This window comes from Diachasmimorpha longicaudata, unplaced genomic scaffold (genome assembly GCF_034640455.1).
Source record: "Diachasmimorpha longicaudata isolate KC_UGA_2023 unplaced genomic scaffold, iyDiaLong2 ctg00000071.1, whole genome shotgun sequence".
Taxonomy (NCBI): domain Eukaryota; kingdom Metazoa; phylum Arthropoda; class Insecta; order Hymenoptera; family Braconidae; genus Diachasmimorpha; species Diachasmimorpha longicaudata.
Genome location: NW_026973902.1, coordinates 225,546 through 246,367, shown reverse-complemented (window position 1 = coordinate 246,367; position 20,822 = coordinate 225,546). Strand labels below are relative to the sequence as shown.

At 45.9% G+C, this 20,822-nt stretch overlaps 1 protein-coding gene across 1 annotated transcript in view; it reads right to left on the bottom strand.

The window, feature by feature from the left end:
- The window catches only part of LOC135171663 (uncharacterized), a 168,318-nt gene extending 148,070 nt beyond the window's left edge, over nt 1-20,248 (bottom strand). Inside the window, exon 1 of the mRNA XM_064138286.1 lies at nt 19,777-20,248. The gene's annotated coding sequence lies outside the window, so the exon portion shown is untranslated. The remainder of the gene's footprint in view (nt 1-19,776) is intronic.
- Between the last annotated feature and the right edge of the window lie 574 nt (nt 20,249-20,822).

The following is a 20,822-nucleotide window of genomic DNA, read 5'->3' as shown; positions in this document are numbered from 1 at the left end:
TCGACTTTAGAAAATTCCCGGCCCCCTAGAAAAATCGGAAATCGTCTCACGAATCCAATGGCGACAGCAAAATTGTCCTAGCTGTGATATTTCCAAAGATATGGGCGAAAAACGGTGTGATCCCAAATCCGGGCCCGTTTTGCTCTAGGAGACCCAGGAGCCGAGAAAAACGCGAAAAACGAAAAAATCGTCTTTAGAAAATTCCCGGCCCCCTAGAAAAATCGGAAATCGTCTCACGAATCCAATGGCGCCAGCCAAATTGTCCTAGCTATGATATTTCCAAAGATATGGGCGAAAAACGAAGTGATCCCAAATCCGGGGCCGTTTTGCTCTCGGAGGCCCAGGAGCCGAGAAAAACGCGAAAAACGAAAAATCGACCTTAGAAAATTCCCGGACCCCTAGAAAATTCGGAAATCGTCTCACGAATCCAATGGCGCCAGCCAGATTGTCGTAGCAATGATATTTCCAAAGATATGGGCGAAAAACGGTGCGATCCCAAATCCGGGCCCGTTTTGCTCTAGGAAGCCCAGGAGCCGAGAAAAACGCGAAAAACGAAAAAATCGACTTTAGAAAATTCCCGGACCCCTAGAAAAATCGGAAATCGTCTCACGAATCCAATGGCGCCAGCCAGATTGTCGTAGCAATGATATTTCCAAAGATATGGGCGAAAAACGGTGTGATCCCAAATCCGGGCCGGTTATGCCCTAGGAGGCCCAGGAGCCGAGAAAAACGCGAAAAACGAAAAAATCTACTTTAGAAAATTCCTGGACCCCTGGAAAAATCGGAAATCGTCTCACGAATCCAATGGCGCCAGCCAAATTGTCCTAGCTATGCTATTTCCAAAGATATGGGCGAAAAACGGTGTGATCCCAAATCCGGGCCGGTTATGCCCTAGGAGGCCCAGGAGCCGAGAAAAACGCGAAAAACGAAAAAATCTACTTTAGAAAATTCCTGGACCCCTGGAAAAATCGGAAATCGTCTCACGAATCCAATGGCGCCAGCCAAATTGTCCTAGCTATGCTATTTCCAAAGATATGGGCGAAAAACGGTGTGATCCCAAATCCGGGCCCGTTTTGCTCTAGGAGACCCAGGAGCCGAGAAAAACGCGAAAAACGAAAAAATCGTCTTTAGAAAATTCCCGGCCCCCTAGAAAAATCGGAAATCGTCTCACGAATCCAATGGCGCCACCCAAATTGTCCTAGCTATGATATTTCCAAAGATATGGGCGAAAAACGGTGTGATGCCCAATCCGGGCCCGTTTTGCTCTAGGAGGCCCAGTAGCCGAGAAAAACGAAAAAATCGACTTTAGAAAATTCCCGGACCCCTAGAAAAATCGGAAATCGTCTCACGAATCCAATGGCGCCAGCCAGATTGTCGTAGCAATGATATTTCCAAAGATATGGGCGAAAAACGGTGTGATCCCAAATCCGGGCCGGTTATGCCCTAGGAGGCCCAGGAGCCGAGAAAAACGCGAAAAACGAAAAAATCTACTTTAGAAAATTCCTGGACCCCTGGAAAAATCGGAAATCGTCTCACGAATCCAATGGCGCCAGCCAAATTGTCCTAGCTATGCTATTTCCAAAGATATGGGCGAAAAACGGTGTGATCCCAAATCCGGGCCCGTTTTGCTCTAGGAGGCCCAGTAGCCGAGAAAAACGAAAAAATCGACTTTAGAAAATTCCCGGACCCCTAGAAAAATCGGAAATCGTCTCACGAATCCAATGGCGCCAGCCAAATTGCCCTAGGTATGATATTTCCAGGGATCTGGAAAAAAAACGATGTCATCCCAAACCCAGGCCCTTTTTTTTCTAGGAGCCAGAGGAGCCGAGCAAAAGGCGAAAAACTAAAAAATCGAGTTTAGAATTATCCTGCGCCCCTAGAAAAATCGGAAATCGTCTCACGAGGCCAATGGCGCCGGCGAAATTCCCCTAGCTAAGATATTTCCAAAGATATGGAGGAAAAACGGTCAGCTCCCATATCCAGGCCCTTTTTACTCTAGGAGTCATAGGAGCCGAGAAAACCGCGAAAAACAAAAAAAATCAATTTTAAAATATTCCCGGACCCCTAGAAAAATCGGAAATCGTCTCACGAATCCAATGGCGCCAGCCAAATTGCCCTAGGTATGATATTTCCAGGGATATGGAAGAAAACATGTGATCCCAAACCCAGGCCCTTTTTTCTCTAGGAGGCCCAGGAGCCGAGAAAAACGCGAAAAACGAAAAAATCTACTTTAGAAAATTCCTGGACCCCTGGAAAAATCGGAAATCGTCTCACGAATCCAATGGCGCCAGCCAAATTGTCCTAGCTATGCTATTTCCAAAGATATGGGCGAAAAACGGTGTGATCCCAAATCCGGGCCCGTTTTGCTCTAGGAGGCCCAGGCGCCGAGAAAATCGCGAAAAACGAAAAAATCGACTTTAGAAAATTCCCGGACCCCTAGAAAAATCGGAAATCGTCTCACGAATCCAATGGCGCCAGCCAGATTGTCGTAGCAATGATATTTCCAAAGATATGGGCGAAAAACGGTGTGATCCCAAATCCGGGCCGGTTATGCCCTAGGAGGCCCAGGAGCCGAGAAAAACGCGAAAAACGAAAAAATCTACTTTAGAAAATTCCTGGACCCCTGGAAAAATCGGAAATCGTCTCACGAATCCAATGGCGCCAGCCAAATTGTCCTAGCTATGCTATTTCCAAAGATATGGGCGAAAAACGGTGTGATCCCAAATCCGGGCCCGTTTTGCTCTAGGAGGCCCAGTAGCCGAGAAAAACGAAAAAATCGACTTTAGAAAATTCCCGGACCCCTAGAAAAATCGGAAATCGTCTCACGAATCCAATGACGCTAGCCAAAGTGTTCTAGCTATGGTATTTCCAAAGATATGGGCGAAGAACTGTGTGATCCCAAATCCGGGCCCGGTTTGCTCTAGGAGGCCCGGGGGCCGAGAAAAACGCGAAAAACGAAAAAATCGACTTTAGAAAATTCCCGGGCCCCTAGAAAAATCGGAAATCGTCTCACGAATCCAATGGTGCCAGCCAAATTATCCTAGCAATGATATTTCCAAAGATATGGGCGAAAAACGGTGTGATCCCAAATCCGGGCCCGTTTTGCTCTAGGAGGCCCAGGAGCCGAGAAAAACGCGAAAAACGAAAAAATCGACTTTAGAACATTCCGGGACCCCTAGAAAAATCGGAAATCATCTTACGAATCCAATGGCGCCAGCCAAATTGTCCTAGCAATGATATTTCCAAAGATATGGGCGAAAAACGGTGTGATCCCAAATCCGGGCCCGTTTTGCTCTAGGAGGCCCAGGAGCCGAGAAAAACGCGAAAAACGAAAAAATCGACTTTAGAAAATTCCCGGACCCCTAGAAAAATCGGAAATCGTCTCACGAGGCCAATGGCGCCGGCGAAATTCCCCTAGCTAAGATATTTCCAAAGATATGGAGGAAAAACGGTCAGCTCCCATATCCAGGCCCTTTTTACTCTAGGAGTCGTAGGAGCCGAGAAAACCGCGAAAAACAAAAAAAATCAATTTTAAAATATTCCCGGACCCCCAGAAAAATCGGAAATCGTCTCACGAATCCAATGGCGCCAGCCAAATTGCCCTAGGTATGATATTTCCAGGGATATGGAAGAAAACATGTGATCCCAAACCCAGGCCCTTTTTTCTCTAGGAGGCCCAGGAGCCGAGAAAAACGCGAAAAACGAAAAAATCTACTTTAGAAAGTTCCTGGACCCCTGGAAAAATCGGAAATCGTCTCACGAATCCAATGGCGCCAGCCAAATTGTCCTAGCTATGCTATTTCCAAAGATATGGGCGAAAAACGGTGTGATCCCAAATCCGGGCCCGTGTTGCTCTAGGAGGCCCAGGCGCCGAGAAAATCGCGAAAAACGAAAAAATCGACTTTAGAAAATTCCCGGACCCCTAGAAAAATCGGAAATCGTCTCACGAATGCAATTGCGTCAGCCAGATTGTCGTAGCAATGATATTTCCAAAGATATGGGCGAAAAACGGTGCGATCCCAAATCCGGGCCCGTTTTGCTCTAGGAAGCCCAGGAGCCGAGAAAAACGCGAAAAACGAAAAAATCGACTTTAGAAAATTCCCGGACCCCTAGAAAAATCGGAAATCGTCTCACGAATCCAATGGCGCCAGCCAGATTGTCGTAGCAATGATATTTCCAAAGATATGGGCGAAAAACGGTGTGATCCCAAATCCGGGCCGGTTATGCCCTAGGAGGCCCAGGAGCCGAGAAAAACGCGAAAAACGAAAAAATCTACTTTAGAAAATTCCTGGACCCCTGGAAAAATCGGAAATCGTCTCACGAATCCAATGGCGCCAGCCAAATTGTCCTAGCTATGCTATTTCCAAAGATATGGGCGAAAAACGGTGTGATCCCAAATCCGGGCCCGTTTTGCTCTAGGAGACCCAGGAGCCGAGAAAAACGCGAAAAACGAAAAAATCGTCTTTAGAAAATTCCCGGCCCCCTAGAAAAATCGGAAATCGTCTCACGAATCCAATGGCGCCACCCAAATTGTCCTAGCTATGATATTTCCAAAGATATGGGCGAAAAACGGTGTGATGCCCAATCCGGGCCCGTTTTGCTCTAGGAGGCCCAGTAGCCGAGAAAAACGAAAAAATCGACTTTAGAAAATTCCCGGACCCCTAGAAAAATCGGAAATCGTCTCACGAATCCAATGGCGCCAGCCAGATTGTCGTAGCAATGATATTTCCAAAGATATGGGCGAAAAACGGTGTGATCCCAAATCCGGGCCGGTTATGCCCTAGGAGGCCCAGGAGCCGAGAAAAACGCGAAAAACGAAAAAATCTACTTTAGAAAATTCCTGGACCCCTGGAAAAATCGGAAATCGTCTCACGAATCCAATGGCGCCAGCCAAATTGTCCTAGCTATGCTATTTCCAAAGATATGGGCGAAAAACGGTGTGATCCCAAATCCGGGCCCGTTTTGCTCTAGGAGGCCCAGTAGCCGAGAAAAACGAAAAAATCGACTTTAGAAAATTCCCGGACCCCTAGAAAAATCGGAAATCGTCTCACGAATCCAATGGCGCCAGCCAAATTGCCCTAGGTATGATATTTCCAGGGATCTGGAAAAAAAACGATGTCATCCCAAACCCAGGCCCTTTTTTTTCTAGGAGCCAGAGGAGCCGAGCAAAAGGCGAAAAACTAAAAAATCGAGTTTAGAATTATCCTGCGCCCCTAGAAAAATCGGAAATCGTCTCACGAGGCCAATGGCGCCGGCGAAATTCCCCTAGCTAAGATATTTCCAAAGATATGGAGGAAAAACGGTCAGCTCCCATATCCAGGCCCTTTTTACTCTAGGAGTCATAGGAGCCGAGAAAACCGCGAAAAACAAAAAAAATCAATTTTAAAATATTCCCGGACCCCTAGAAAAATCGGAAATCGTCTCACGAATCCAATGGCGCCAGCCAAATTGCCCTAGGTATGATATTTCCAGGGATATGGAAGAAAACATGTGATCCCAAACCCAGGCCCTTTTTTCTCTAGGAGGCCCAGGAGCCGAGAAAAACGCGAAAAACGAAAAAATCTACTTTAGAAAATTCCTGGACCCCTGGAAAAATCGGAAATCGTCTCACGAATCCAATGGCGCCAGCCAAATTGTCCTAGCTATGCTATTTCCAAAGATATGGGCGAAAAACGGTGTGATCCCAAATCCGGGCCCGTTTTGCTCTAGGAGGCCCAGGCGCCGAGAAAATCGCGAAAAACGAAAAAATCGACTTTAGAAAATTCCCGGACCCCTAGAAAAATCGGAAATCGTCTCACGAATCCAATGGCGCCAGCCAGATTGTCGTAGCAATGATATTTCCAAAGATATGGGCGAAAAACGGTGTGATCCCAAATCCGGGCCGGTTATGCCCTAGGAGGCCCAGGAGCCGAGAAAAACGCGAAAAACGAAAAAATCTACTTTAGAAAATTCCTGGACCCCTGGAAAAATCGGAAATCGTCTCACGAATCCAATGGCGCCAGCCAAATTGTCCTAGCTATGCTATTTCCAAAGATATGGGCGAAAAACGGTGTGATCCCAAATCCGGGCCCGTTTTGCTCTAGGAGGCCCAGTAGCCGAGAAAAACGAAAAAATCGACTTTAGAAAATTCCCGGACCCCTAGAAAAATCGGAAATCGTCTCACGAATCCAATGACGCTACCCAAGGTGTTCTAGCTATGGTATTTCCAAAGATATGGGCGAAGAACTGTGTGATCCCAAATCCGGGCCCGTTTTGCTCTAGGAGGCCCAGGAGCCGAGAAAAACGCGAAAAACGAAAAAATCGACTTTAGAACATTCCGGGACCCCTAGAAAAATCGGAAATCATCTTACGAATCCAATGGCGCCAGCCAAATTGTCCTAGCAATGATATTTCCAAAGATATGGGCGAAAAACGGTGTGATCCCAAATCCGGGCCCGTTTTGCTCTAGGAGGCCCAGGAGCCGAGAAAAACGCGAAAAACGAAAAAATCGACTTTAGAAAATTCCCGGACCCCTAGAAAAATCGGAAATCGTCTCACGAGGCCAATGGCGCCGGCGAAATTCCCCTAGCTAAGATATTTCCAAAGATATGGAGGAAAAACGGTCAGCTCCCATATCCAGGCCCTTTTTACTCTAGGAGTCGTAGGAGCCGAGAAAACCGCGAAAAACAAAAAAAATCAATTTTAAAATATTCCCGGACCCCCAGAAAAATCGGAAATCGTCTCACGAATCCAATGGCGCCAGCCAAATTGCCCTAGGTATGATATTTCCAGGGATATGGAAGAAAACATGTGATCCCAAACCCAGGCCCTTTTTTCTCTAGGAGGCCCAGGAGCCGAGAAAAACGCGAAAAACGAAAAAATCTACTTTAGAAAGTTCCTGGACCCCTGGAAAAATCGGAAATCGTCTCACGAATCCAATGGCGCCAGCCAAATTGTCCTAGCTATGCTATTTCCAAAGATATGGGCGAAAAACGGTGTGATCCCAAATCCGGGCCCGTGTTGCTCTAGGAGGCCCAGGCGCCGAGAAAATCGCGAAAAACGAAAAAATCGACTTTAGAAAATTCCCGGACCCCTAGAAAAATCGGAAATCGTCTCACGAATGCAATTGCGTCAGCCAGATTGTCGTAGCAATGATATTTCCAAAGATATGGGCGAAAAACGGTGCGATCCCAAATCCGGGCCCGTTTTGCTCTAGGAAGCCCAGGAGCCGAGAAAAACGCGAAAAACGAAAAAATCGACTTTAGAAAATTCCCGGACCCCTAGAAAAATCGGAAATCGTCTCACGAATCCAATGGCGCCAGCCAGATTGTCGTAGCAATGATATTTCCAAAGATATGGGCGAAAAACGGTGTGATCCCAAATCCGGGCCGGTTATGCCCTAGGAGGCCCAGGAGCCGAGAAAAACGCGAAAAACGAAAAAATCTACTTTAGAAAATTCCTGGACCCCTGGAAAAATCGGAAATCGTCTCACGAATCCAATGGCGCCAGCCAAATTGTCCTAGCTATGCTATTTCCAAAGATATGGGCGAAAAACGGTGTGATCCCAAATCCGGGCCCGTTTTGCTCTAGGAGGCCCAGTAGCCGAGAAAAACGAAAAAATCGACTTTAGAAAATTCCCGGACCCCTAGAAAAATCGGAAATCGTCTCACGAATCCAATGGCGCCAGCCAAATTGCCCTAGGTATGATATTTCCAGGGATCTGGAAAAAAAACGATGTCATCCCAAACCCAGGCCCTTTTTTTTCTAGGAGCCAGAGGAGCCGAGCAAAAGGCGAAAAACTAAAAAATCGAGTTTAGAATTATCCTGCGCCCCTAGAAAAATCGGAAATCGTCTCACGAGGCCAATGGCGCCGGCGAAATTCCCCTAGCTAAGATATTTCCAAAGATATGGAGGAAAAACGGTCAGCTCCCATATCCAGGCCCTTTTTACTCTAGGAGTCATAGGAGCCGAGAAAACCGCGAAAAACAAAAAAAATCAATTTTAAAATATTCCCGGACCCCTAGAAAAATCGGAAATCGTCTCACGAATCCAATGGCGCCAGCCAAATTGCCCTAGGTATGATATTTCCAGGGATATGGAAGAAAACATGTGATCCCAAACCCAGGCCCTTTTTTCTCTAGGAGGCCCAGGAGCCGAGAAAAACGCGAAAAACGAAAAAATCTACTTTAGAAAATTCCTGGACCCCTGGAAAAATCGGAAATCGTCTCACGAATCCAATGGCGCCAGCCAAATTGTCCTAGCTATGCTATTTCCAAAGATATGGGCGAAAAACGGTGTGATCCCAAATCCGGGCCCGTTTTGCTCTAGGAGGCCCAGGCGCCGAGAAAATCGCGAAAAACGAAAAAATCGACTTTAGAAAATTCCCGGACCCCTAGAAAAATCGGAAATCGTCTCACGAATCCAATGGCGCCAGCCAGATTGTCGTAGCAGTGATATTTCCAAAGATATGGGCGAAAAACGGTGTGATCCCAAATCCGGGCCGGTTATGCCCTAGGAGGCCCAGGAGCCGAGAAAAACGCGAAAAACGAAAAAATCTACTTTAGAAAATTCCTGGACCCCTGGAAAAATCGTAAATCGTCTCACGAATCCAATGGCGCCAGCCAAATTGTCCTAGCTATGCTATTTCCAAAGATATGGGCGAAAAACGGTGTGATCCCAAATCCGGGCCGGTTTTGCTCTAGGAGACCCAGGAGCCGAGAAAAACGCGAAAAACGAAAAAATCGTCTTTAGAAAATTCCCGGCCCCCTAGAAAAATCGGAAATCGTCTCACGAATCCAATGGCGCCAGTCAAATTGTCCTAGCTATTATATTTCCAAAGATATGGGCGAAAAACGGTGTGATCCCAAATTCGGGCCCGTTATGCCCTAGGAGGCCCAGGAGCCGAGAAAAACGCGAAAAACGAAAAAATCGACTTTAGAAAATTCCCGGCCCCCTAGAAAAATCGGAAATCGTCTCACGAATCCAATGGCGACAGCAAAATTGTCCTAGCTGTGATATTTCCAAAGATATGGGCGAAAAACGGTGTGATCCCAAATCCGGGCCCGTTTTGCTCTAGGAGACCCAGGAGCCGAGAAAAACGCGAAAAACGAAAAAATCGTCTTTAGAAAATTCCCGGCCCCCTAGAAAAATCGGAAATCGTCTCACGAATCCAATGGCGCCAGCCAAATTGTCCTAGCTATGATATTTCCAAAGATATGGGCGAAAAACGAAGTGATCCCAAATCCGGGGCCGTTTTGCTCTCGGAGGCCCAGGAGCCGAGAAAAACGCGAAAAACGAAAAATCGACCTTAGAAAATTCCCGGACCCCTAGAAAATTCGGAAATCGTCTCACGAATCCAATGGCGCCAGCCAGATTGTCGTAGCAATGATATTTCCAAAGATATGGGCGAAAAACGGTGCGATCCCAAATCCGGGCCCGTTTTGCTCTAGGAAGCCCAGGAGCCGAGAAAAACGCGAAAAACGAAAAAATCGACTTTAGAAAATTCCCGGACCCCTAGAAAAATCGGAAATCGTCTCACGAATCCAATGGCGCCAGCCAGATTGTCGTAGCAATGATATTTCCAAAGATATGGGCGAAAAACGGTGTGATCCCAAATCCGGGCCGGTTATGCCCTAGGAGGCCCAGGAGCCGAGAAAAACGCGAAAAACGAAAAAATCTACTTTAGAAAATTCCTGGACCCCTGGAAAAATCGGAAATCGTCTCACGAATCCAATGGCGCCAGCCAAATTGTCCTAGCTATGCTATTTCCAAAGATATGGGCGAAAAACGGTGTGATCCCAAATCCGGGCCCGTTTTGCTCTAGGAGACCCAGGAGCCGAGAAAAACGCGAAAAACGAAAAAATCGTCTTTAGAAAATTCCCGGCCCCCTAGAAAAATCGGAAATCGTCTCACGAATCCAATGGCGCCAGCCAAATTGTCCTAGCTATGATATTTCCAAAGATATGGGCGAAAAACGGTGTGATGCCCAATCCGGGCCCGTTTTGCTCTAGGAGGCCCAGTAGCCGAGAAAAACGAAAAAATCGACTTTAGAAAATTCCCGGACCCCTAGAAAAATCGGAAATCGTCTCACGAATCCAATGACGCTAGCCAAAGTGTTCTAGCTATGGTATTTCCAAAGATATGGGCGAAGAACTGTGTGATCCCAAATCCGGGCCCGGTTTGCTCTAGGAGGCCCGGGGGCCGAGAAAAACGCGAAAAACGAAAAAATCGACTTTAGAAAATTCCCGGGCCCCTAGAAAAATCGGAAATCGTCTCACGAATCCAATGGTGCCAGCCAAATTATCCTAGCAATGATATTTCCAAAGATATGGGCGAAAAACGGTGTGATCCCAAATCCGGGCCCGTTTTGCTCTAGGAGGCCCAGGAGCCGAGAAAAACGCGAAAAACGAAAAAATCGACTTTAGAACATTCCGGGACCCCTAGAAAAATCGGAAATCATCTTACGAATCCAATGGCGCCAGCCAAATTGTCCTAGCAATGATATTTCCAAAGATATGGGCGAAAAACGGTGTGATCCCAAATCCGGGCCCGTTTTGCTCTAGGAGGCCCAGGAGCCGAGAAAAACGCGAAAAACGAAAAAATCGACTTTAGAAAATTCCCGGACCCCTAGAAAAATCGGAAATCGTCTCACGAGGCCAATGGCGCCGGCGAAATTCCCCTAGCTAAGATATTTCCAAAGATATGGAGGAAAAACGGTCAGCTCCCATATCCAGGCCCTTTTTACTCTAGGAGTCGTAGGAGCCGAGAAAACCGCGAAAAACAAAAAAAATCAATTTTAAAATATTCCCGGACCCCTAGAAAAATCGGAAATCGTCTCACGAATCCAATGGCGCCAGCCAAATTGCCCTAGGTATGATATTTCCAGGGATATGGAAGAAAACATGTGATCCCAAACCCAGGCCCTTTTTTCTCTAGGAGGCCCAGGAGCCGAGAAAAACGCGAAAAACGAAAAAATCTACTTTAGAAAATTCCTGGACCCCTGGAAAAATCGGAAATCGTCTCACGAATCCAATGGCGCCAGCCAAATTGTCCTAGCTATGCTATTTCCAAAGATATGGGCGAAAAACGGTGTGATCCCAAATCCGGGCCCGTGTTGCTCTAGGAGGCCCAGGCGCCGAGAAAATCGCGAAAAACGAAAAAATCGACTTTAGAAAATTCCCGGACCCCTAGAAAAATCGGAAATCGTCTCACGAATGCAATTGCGTCAGCCAGATTGTCGTAGCTATGATATTTCCAAAGATATGGGCAAAAGACTGTGTGATCCCAAATCCAGGCCCGTTTTGCTCTAGGAGGCCCAGGAGCCGAGAAAAACGCGAAAAACGAAAAAATCGACTTTAGAAAATTCCCGGACCCCTAGAAAAATCGGAAATCGTCTCACGAATCCAATGGCGCCAGCCAGATTGTCGTAGCAATGATATTTCCAAAGATATGGGCGAAAAACGGTGCGATCCCAAATCCGGGCCCGTTTTGCTCTAGGAGGCCCAGGAGCCGAGAAAAACGCGAAAAACGAAAAAATCGACTTTAGAAAATTCCCGGACCCCTAGAAAAATCGGAAATCGTCTCACGAATCCAATGGCGCCAGCCAAATTGTCCTAGCTATGCTATTTCCAAAGATATGGGCGAAAAACGGTGTGATCCCAAATCCGGGCCCGTTTTGCTCTAGGAGACCCAGGAGCCGAGAAAAACGCGAAAAACGAAAAAATCGTCTTTAGAAAATTCCCGGCCCCCTAGAAAAATCGGAAATCGTCTCACGAATCCAATGGCGCCAGCCAAATTGTCCTAGCAATGATATTTCCAAAGATATGGGCGAAAAACGGTGTGATCCCAAATCCGGGCCCGTTTTGCTCTAGGAGGCCCAGGAGCCGAGAAAAACGCGAAAAACGAAAAAATCGACTTTAGAAAATTCCCGGCCCCCTAGAAAAATCGGAAATCGTCTCACGAATCCAATGGCGCCAGCCAAATTGTCCTAGCTATTATATTTCCAAAGATATGGGCGAAAAACGGTGTGATCCCAAATCCGGGCCAGTTTTGCTCTAGGAGACCCAGGAGCCGAGGAAATCGCGAAAAACGAAAAAATCGACTTTAGAAAATTCCCGGACCCCTAGAAAATTCGGAAATCGTCTCACGAATCCAATGGCGCCAGCCAGATTGTCGTAGCAATGATATTTCCAAAGATATGGAAGAAAACATGTGATCCCAAACCCAGGCCCTTTTTTCTCTAGGAGGCCCAGGAGCCGAGAAAAACGCGAAAAACGAAAAAATCTACTTTAGAAAATTCCTGGACCCCTGGAAAAATCGGAAATCGTCTCACGAATCCAATGGCGCCAGCCAGATTGTCGTAGCAATGATATTTCCAAAGATATGGGCGAAAAACGGTGCGATCCCAAATCCGGGCCCGTTTTGCTCTAGGAGGCCCAGGAGCCGAGAAAAACGCGAAAAACGAAAAAATCGACTTTAGAAAATTCCCGGACCCCTAGAAAAATCGGAAATCGTCTCACGATTCCAATGGCGCCAGCCAAATTGTCCTAGCTATGCTATTTCCAAAGATATGGGCGAAAAACGGTGTGATCCCAAATCCGGGCCCGTTTTGCTCTAGGAGACCCAGGAGCCGAGAAAAACGCGAAAAACGAAAAAATCGTCTTTAGAAAATTCCCGGCCCCCTAGAAAAATCGGAAATCGTCTCACGAATCCAATGGCGCCAGCCAAATTGTCCTAGCAATGATATTTCCAAAGATATGGGCGAAAAACGGTGTGATCCCAAATCCGGGCCCGTTTTGCTCTAGGAGGCCCAGGAGCCGAGAAAAACGCGAAAAACGAAAAAATCGACTTTAGAAAATTCCCGGCCCCCTAGAAAAATCGGAAATCGTCTCACGAATCCAATGGCGCCAGCCAAATTGTCCTAGCTATTATATTTCCAAAGATATGGGCGAAAAACGGTGTGATCCCAAATCCGGGCCAGTTTTGCTCTAGGAGACCCAGGAGCCGAGGAAATCGCGAAAAACGAAAAATTCGACTTTAGAAAATTCCCGGACCCCTAGAAAATTCGGAAATCGTCTCACGAATCCAATGGCGCCAGCCAGATTGTCGTAGCAATGATATTTCCAAAGATATGGGCGAAAAACGGTGTGATCCCAAATCCGGGCCCGTTTTGCTCTAGGAGGCCCAGGAGCCGAGAAAAACGCGAAAAACGAAAAAATCGACTTTAGAAAATTCCCGGACCCCTAGAAAAATCGGAAATCGTCTCACGAATCCAATGGCGCCAGCCAGATTGTCGTAGCAATGATATTTCCAAAGATATGGGCGAAAAACGGTGTGATCCCAAATCCGGGCCGGTTATGCCCTAGGAGGCCCAGGAGCCGAGAAAAACGCGAAAAACGAAAAAATCTACTTTAGAAAATTCCTGGACCCCTGGAAAAATCGGAAATCGTCTCACGAATCCAATGGCGCCAGCCAAATTGTCCTAGCTATGCTATTTCCAAAGATATGGGCGAAAAACGGTGTGATCCCAAATCCGGGCCCGTTTTGCTCTAGGAGACCCAGGAGCCGAGAAAAACGCGAAAAACGAAAAAATCGTCTTTAGAAAATTCCCGGCCCCCTAGAAAAATCGGAAATCGTCTCACGAATCCAATGGCGCCAGCCAAATTGTCCTAGCTATGATATTTCCAAAGATATGGGCGAAAAACGAAGTGATCCCAAATCCGGGGCCGTTTTGCTCTAGGAGGCCCAGGAGCCGAGAAAAACGCGAAAAACGAAAAATCGACCTTAGAAAATTCCCGGACCCCTAGAAAAATCGGAAATCGTCTCAAGAATCCAATGGCGCCAGCCAAATTGTCCTAGCTATGATATTTCCAAAGATATGGGCGAAAAACGGTGTGATCCCAAATCCGGGCCCGTTTTGCTCTAGGAGACCCAGGAGCCGAGGAAATCGCGAAAAACGAAAAAATCGACTTTAGAAAATTCCCGGACCCCTAGAAAATTCGGAAATCGTCTCACGAATCCAATGGCGCCAGCCAGATTGTCGTAGCAATGATATTTCCAAAGATATGGGCGAAAAACGGTGCGATCCCAAATCCGGGCCCGTTTTGCTCTCGGAGGCCCAGGAGCCGAGAAAAACGCGAAAAACGAAAAAATCGACTTTAGAAAATTCCCGGACCCCTAGAAAAATCGGAAATCGTCTCACGAATCCAATGGCGCCAGCCAAATTGTCCTAGCTATGATATTTCCAAAGATATGGGCGAAAAACGGTGTGATGCCCAATCCGGGCCCGTTTTGCTCTAGGAGGCCCAGTAGCCGAGAAAAACGAAAAAATCGACTTTAGAAAATTCCCGGACCCCTAGAAAAATCGGAAATCGTCTCACGAATCCAATGACGCTAGCCAAAGTGTTCTAGCTATGGTATTTCCAAAGATATGGGCGAAGAACTGTGTGATCCCAAATCCGGGCCCGGTTTGCTCTAGGAGGCCCAGGGGCCGAGAAAAACGCGAAAAACGAAAAAATCGACTTTAGAAAATTCCCGGGCCCCTAGAAAAATCGGAAATCGTCTCACGAATCCAATGGTGCCAGCCAAATTATCCTAGCAATGATATTTCCAAAGATATGGGCGAAAAACGGTGTGATCCCAAATCCGGGCCCGTTTTGCTCTAGGAGGCCCAGGAGCCGAGAAAAACGCGAAAAACGAAAAAATCGACTTTAGAACATTCCCGGACCCCTAGAAAAATCGGAAATCGTCTCACGAATCCAATGGCGCCAGCCAAATTATCCTAGCAATGATATTTCCAAAGATATGGGCGAAAAACGGTGTGATCCCAAATCCGGGCCCGTTTTGCTCTAGGAGGCCCAGGAGCCGAGAAAAACGCGAAAAACGAAAAAATCGACTTTAGAACATTCCGGGACCCCTAGAAAAATCGGAAATCGTCTCACGAATCCAATGGCGCCAGCCAAATTGTCCTAGCTATGATATTTCCAAAGATATGGGCGAAAAACGGTGTGATGCCCAATCCGGGCCCGTTTTGCTCTAGGAGGCCCAGTAGCCGAGAAAAACGAAAAAATCGACTTTAGAAAATTCCCGGACCCCTAGAAAAATCGGAAATCGTCTCACGAATCCAATGACGCTAGCCAAAGTGTTCTAGCTATGGTATTTCCAAAGATATGGGCGAAGAACTGTGTGATCCCAAATCCGGGCCCGGTTTGCTCTAGGAGGCCCAGGGGCCGAGAAAAACGCGAAAAACGAAAAAATCGACTTTAGAAAATTCCCGGGCCCCTAGAAAAATCGGAAATCGTCTCACGAATCCAATGGTGCCAGCCAAATTATCCTAGCAATGATATTTCCAAAGATATGGGCGAAAAACGGTGTGATCCCAAATCCGGGCCCGTTTTGCTCTAGGAGGCCCAGGAGCCGAGAAAAACGCGAAAAACGAAAAAATCGACTTTAGAACATTCCCGGACCCCTAGAAAAATCGGAAATCGTCTCACGAATCCAATGGCGCCAGCCAAATTATCCTAGCAATGATATTTCCAAAGATATGGGCGAAAAACGGTGTGATCCCAAATCCGGGCCCGTTTTGCTCTAGGAGGCCCAGGAGCCGAGAAAAACGCGAAAAACGAAAAAATCGACTTTAGAACATTCCGGGACCCCTAGAAAAATCGGAAATCGTCTCACGAATCCAATGGCGCCAGCCAAATTGTCCTAGCTATGATATTTCCAAAGATATGGGCGAAAAACGGTGTGATGCCCAATCCGGGCCCGTTTTGCTCTAGGAGGCCCAGTAGCCGAGAAAAACGAAAAAATCGACTTTAGAAAATTCCCGGACCCCTAGAAAAATCGGAAATCGTCTCACGAATCCAATGACGCTAGCCAAAGTGTTCTAGCTATGGTATTTCCAAAGATATGGGCGAAGAACTGTGTGATCCCAAATCCGGGCCCGGTTTGCTCTAGGAGGCCCAGGGGCCGAGAAAAACGCGAAAAACGAAAAAATCGACTTTAGAAAATTCCCGGGCCCCTAGAAAAATCGGAAATCGTCTCACGAATCCAATGGTGCCAGCCAAATTATCCTAGCAATGATATTTCCAAAGATATGGGCGAAAAACGGTGTGATCCCAAATCCGGGCCCGTTTTGCTCTAGGAGGCCCAGGAGCCGAGAAAAACGCGAAAAACGAAAAAATCGACTTTAGAACATTCCCGGACCCCTAGAAAAATCGGAAATCGTCTCACGAATCCAATGGCGCCAGCCAAATTATCCTAGCAATGATATTTCCAAAGATATGGGCGAAAAACGGTGTGATCCCAAATCCGGGCCCGTTTTGCTCTAGGAGGCCCAGGAGCCGAGAAAAACGCGAAAAACGAAAAAATCGACTTTAGAACATTCCGGGACCCCTAGAAAAATCGGAAATCGTCTTACGAATCCAATGGCGCCAGCCAAATTGTCCTAGCAATGATATTTCCAAAGATATGGGCGAAAAACGGTGTGATCCCAAATCCGGGCCCGTTTTGCTCTAGGAGGCCCAGTAGCCGAGAAAAACGAAAAAATCGACTTTAGAAAATTCCCGGACCCCTAGAAAAATCGGAAATCGTCTCACGAATCCAATGGCGCCAGCCAGATTGTCGTAGCAATGATATTTCCAAAGATATGGGCGAAAAACGGTGTGATCCCAAATCCGGGCCGGTTATGCCCTAGGAGGCCCAGGAGCCGAGAAAAACGCGAAAAACGAAAAAATCTACTTTAGAAAATTCCTGGACCCCTGGAAAAATCGGAAATCGTCTCACGAATCCAATGGCGCCAGCCAAATTGTCCTAGCTATGCTATTTCCAAAGATATGGGCGAAAAACGGTGTGATCCCAAATCCGGGCCCGTTTTGCTCTAGGAGGCCCAGGAGCCGAGAAAAACGCGAAAAACGAAAAAATCGACTTTAGAAAATTCCCGGACCCCTAGAAAAATCGGAAATCGTCTCACGAATCCAATGGCGCCAGCCAGATTGTCGTAGCAATGATATTTCCAAAGATATGGGCGAAAAACGGTGTGATCCCAAATCCGGGCCGGTTATGCCCTAGGAGGCCCAGGAGCCGAGAAAAACGCGAAAAACGAAAAAATCTACTTTTGAAAATTCCTGGACCCCTGGAAAAATCGGAAATCGTCTCACGAATCCAATGGCGCCAGCCAAATTGTCCTAGCTATGCTATTTCCAAAGATATGGGCGAAAAACGGTGTGATCCCAAATCCGGGCCCGTTTTGCTCTAGGAGACCCAGGAGCCGAGAAAAACGCGAAAAACGAAAAAATCGTCTTTAGAAAATTCCCGGCCCCCTAGAAAAATCGGAAATCGTCTTACGAATCCAATGGCGCCAGCCAAATTGTCCTAGCAATGATATTTCCAAAGATATGGGCGAAAAACGGTGTGATCCCAAATCCGGGCCCGTTTTGCTCTAGGAGGCCCAGGAGCCGAGAAAAACGCGAAAAACGAAAAAATCGACTTTAGAAAATTCCCGGACCCCTAGAAAAATCGGAAATCGTCTCACGAATCCAATGGCGACAGCAAAATTGTCCTAGCTATGATATTTCCAAAGATATGGGCGAAAAACGGTGTGATGCCCAATCCGGGCCCGTTTTGCTCTAGGAGGCCCAGTAGCCGAGAAAAACGAAAAAATCGACTTTAGAAAATTCCCGGACCCCTAGAAAAATCGGAAATCGTCTCACGAATCCAATGGCGCCAGCCAGATTGTCGTAGCAATGATATTTCCAAAGATATGGGCGAAAAACGGTGTGATCCCAAATCCGGGCCGGTTATGCCCTAGGAGGCCCAGGAGCCGAGAAAAACGCGAAAAACGAAAAAATCTACTTTAGAAAATTCCTGGACCCCTGGAAAAATCGGAAATCGTCTCACGAATCCAATGGCGCCAGCCAAATTGTCCTAGCTATGCTATTTCCAAAGATATGGGCGAAAAACGGTGTGATCCCAAATCCGGGCCCGTTTTGCTCTAGGAGACCCAGGAGCCGAGAAAAACGCGAAAAACGAAAAAATCGTCTTTAGAAAATTCCCGGCGCCCTAGAAAAATCGGAAATCGTCTCACGAATCCAATGGCGCCAGCCAAATTGTCCTAGGTATTGTAACGTGGTTAATTTTTACTCATATAAAAATGGACCAGTTAACCCGCCCTTTTCCCTTGATCGTCCAAAAACGGAACAAATGCTCTGAAGGGCGCCAGTTGTTCTTTGTCTCGACGGGAACAACAAACCGAAAAACGTAATCGAAGCGGATAACTCACGGCAACGAACTAAAATTCCAGCTAAAAACGTAAACCCAATAACTTAAAACCAAAAGATCAAAGGAAAGGTGGTATTTGCTCGCGCTGCTCAGGATGTAGGTTGTGGAGAGAGGGGTGGTTCGGGGTGTGCTGGTCACTGGGCTATCAATTCCATAACTTCAAAACTCAACACATATTTAATATTTCTTTACGGAACTATATTCTTTAACTTCCAATAATAATAACTCAAAATACAAATTTTTACAATATTCCAAATATTTAGAATAACGCAGACATAAACCCAATAATTTTTGTGAGAGAGAGAGAGAGGTCTTATAAGTTACTCAAGATTCCATTTATTTTAAGGAACGTAATCGTATCGTCGCAGAGAGAAATTCAACTATGTTGATCCATCTAATCCATTACAATAAGTTTTATCAAAACCAAATAAAATAGAAGAAAATATACGATCCTGATGTCGGGCTAAATATTATTAATTTACCCGAAAATCTAACAGTCCATAATTTCGAACTCATTACTAATACTCGATACATTCAATAAATCCGAATTACAATTTTCAAGGCGTCATAAACGCAATTAATAACGAAAATTCCTAACGTAACATAATCTATAAAACATACGTGCTCCGAGAGCATAACACATAGCAGCTAAAACGACGGACGCGGGATATACATTATACGGAGGCGCGACCTTGGCGAGAGAAAATACGCGGGAGATTCTCGCGGAGGCGCGTAACGTAAACAAACGTAAACTCGTATTCGAAACGACGAATCGTTAGACACTTTTTATTAGCGAAGTGTAATCGCAATGGCCTAAGGCACAATAACAAAAAAAGAGAACAAATCTCTAGGCGATAAACGCAAACATAGCTTTTCAGAAAAATATCTGTATAAGACAATAATCTACAAATAATCCACACGATTAACGCGTATCCAAATTCAGATTTTGGATTATACAATAAACCAAAAGGGCCAAAGGCACAAAAATGGAATAAATCCATAGGCGATAAACGCAGACACAATATTTCATAGAAATATCGGTAAAAAGGCAAAACTTGCAAATTCTTCCAAATTAATTTGGAATATATGGATAATCCATAATAAAGCGTAATTTTGGAATATATAAAATAAACCAAAAGGGCCAAAGGCACAAAAATGTACAAAAGAATTCGAGATTCCAAAAAGGCAGTAACGTAAATTAAATATATTGGCGACTAGCGCAAGGTATTTTCTCAATACGAGAATATTCTCCCAAATTCCACAACATATGTGACCTCATCAAGGTCATGGGTATTGTGTCACCCAGACCTGGCTTGCAATTGCTAGGCAATTCTTAAGCAATACAAAAGACCTTAAACGTAAAAGACGTAACTGCATGGTTTTGGCGTTATTTAGGCTCTACCGCACAGAGCAATAATCTCAATAAAGTAACCGGAACAATGACTATTACCCTGAGATGAGAATCAGGATAAATTGATTTACTCTCTAATAAGCATTGTTAACAATAAATCAAAAACTCACGGTTGCGACGTGTATACGCTGGGAGACAATGATCGACTATCTCTCCGACAACGGGTCAATTCGACTTCAATTGTCCTCGGATAGTTTTCCTGATGGTTTAGTGTTCTCCTGGCGATGGTTCGAGCACAACTAATTAACTATTTAACACTGAATGCACTATTAATTTGCTTGACGCGGATACCACACGTGGTGATGCCGGCGACGTCTGCGTAGCAACTGTTGCTACGCGACAGGTTGGCGCATGGCGACCGACGGGAGCGTAGCGCTCCGGGCGTTATGGCAACGCAGAGTTTGCCTGGCAGGTCTCGGCGCGAAAGTTCAAATGTTCGCGTAACTTGATTTTTATTTTCGCGGTTGCATTCTCGGGATCTCCGGGGTTAGGAGAAACGTAATTAATTTTCTAAAAACAACACGATATTTTCGCGATCTCCTTCTAGTTATCCATCGCTCTAATTCTTAAACATAAACGTAATTCGACCTTTTGGCAATCCACGCGATGGTAATGGTCGTGATTACTCGCGTGGCCTTCCACCCTAAAACGAAACACAAAACCCATCCTACCCCGTAAATCCACTTATCTGAGCGGCAGCATTTCATCTGCACCTACACGTTTCCGCGAAAACAATAGAGAGGTTTCAATTCGAATGAATTACGTGGCTCGGTAATATCTTGGCCTAAAAGCGTAATAACTCTCCTTGAACCAATAACCAAAATTGCCAAACCACGAGACGCGTCAATTATCCGCAAAACCCGATAAACGTAAACTCTAATTCTCAAAACGTAACAAAAACTTTCGATAGCCACCAATTCTGCCATTCCGAAATGTAACTACTAAAACGCAAATATATACATTTCAGATCCCTTAAAAACAATTAAATTAGTCCCTCATTCCAAATTCCTATTGATTTATTTATCTTTTCTTTTCTCTCTCTCTTACTCACGAAATGCAGGTTAGCATAGACCTCAAGGGATTCCTTTGGAATTCCTTACAGTATGATATTTCCAGGGATATGGAAGAAAACATGTGATCCCAAACCCAGGCCCTT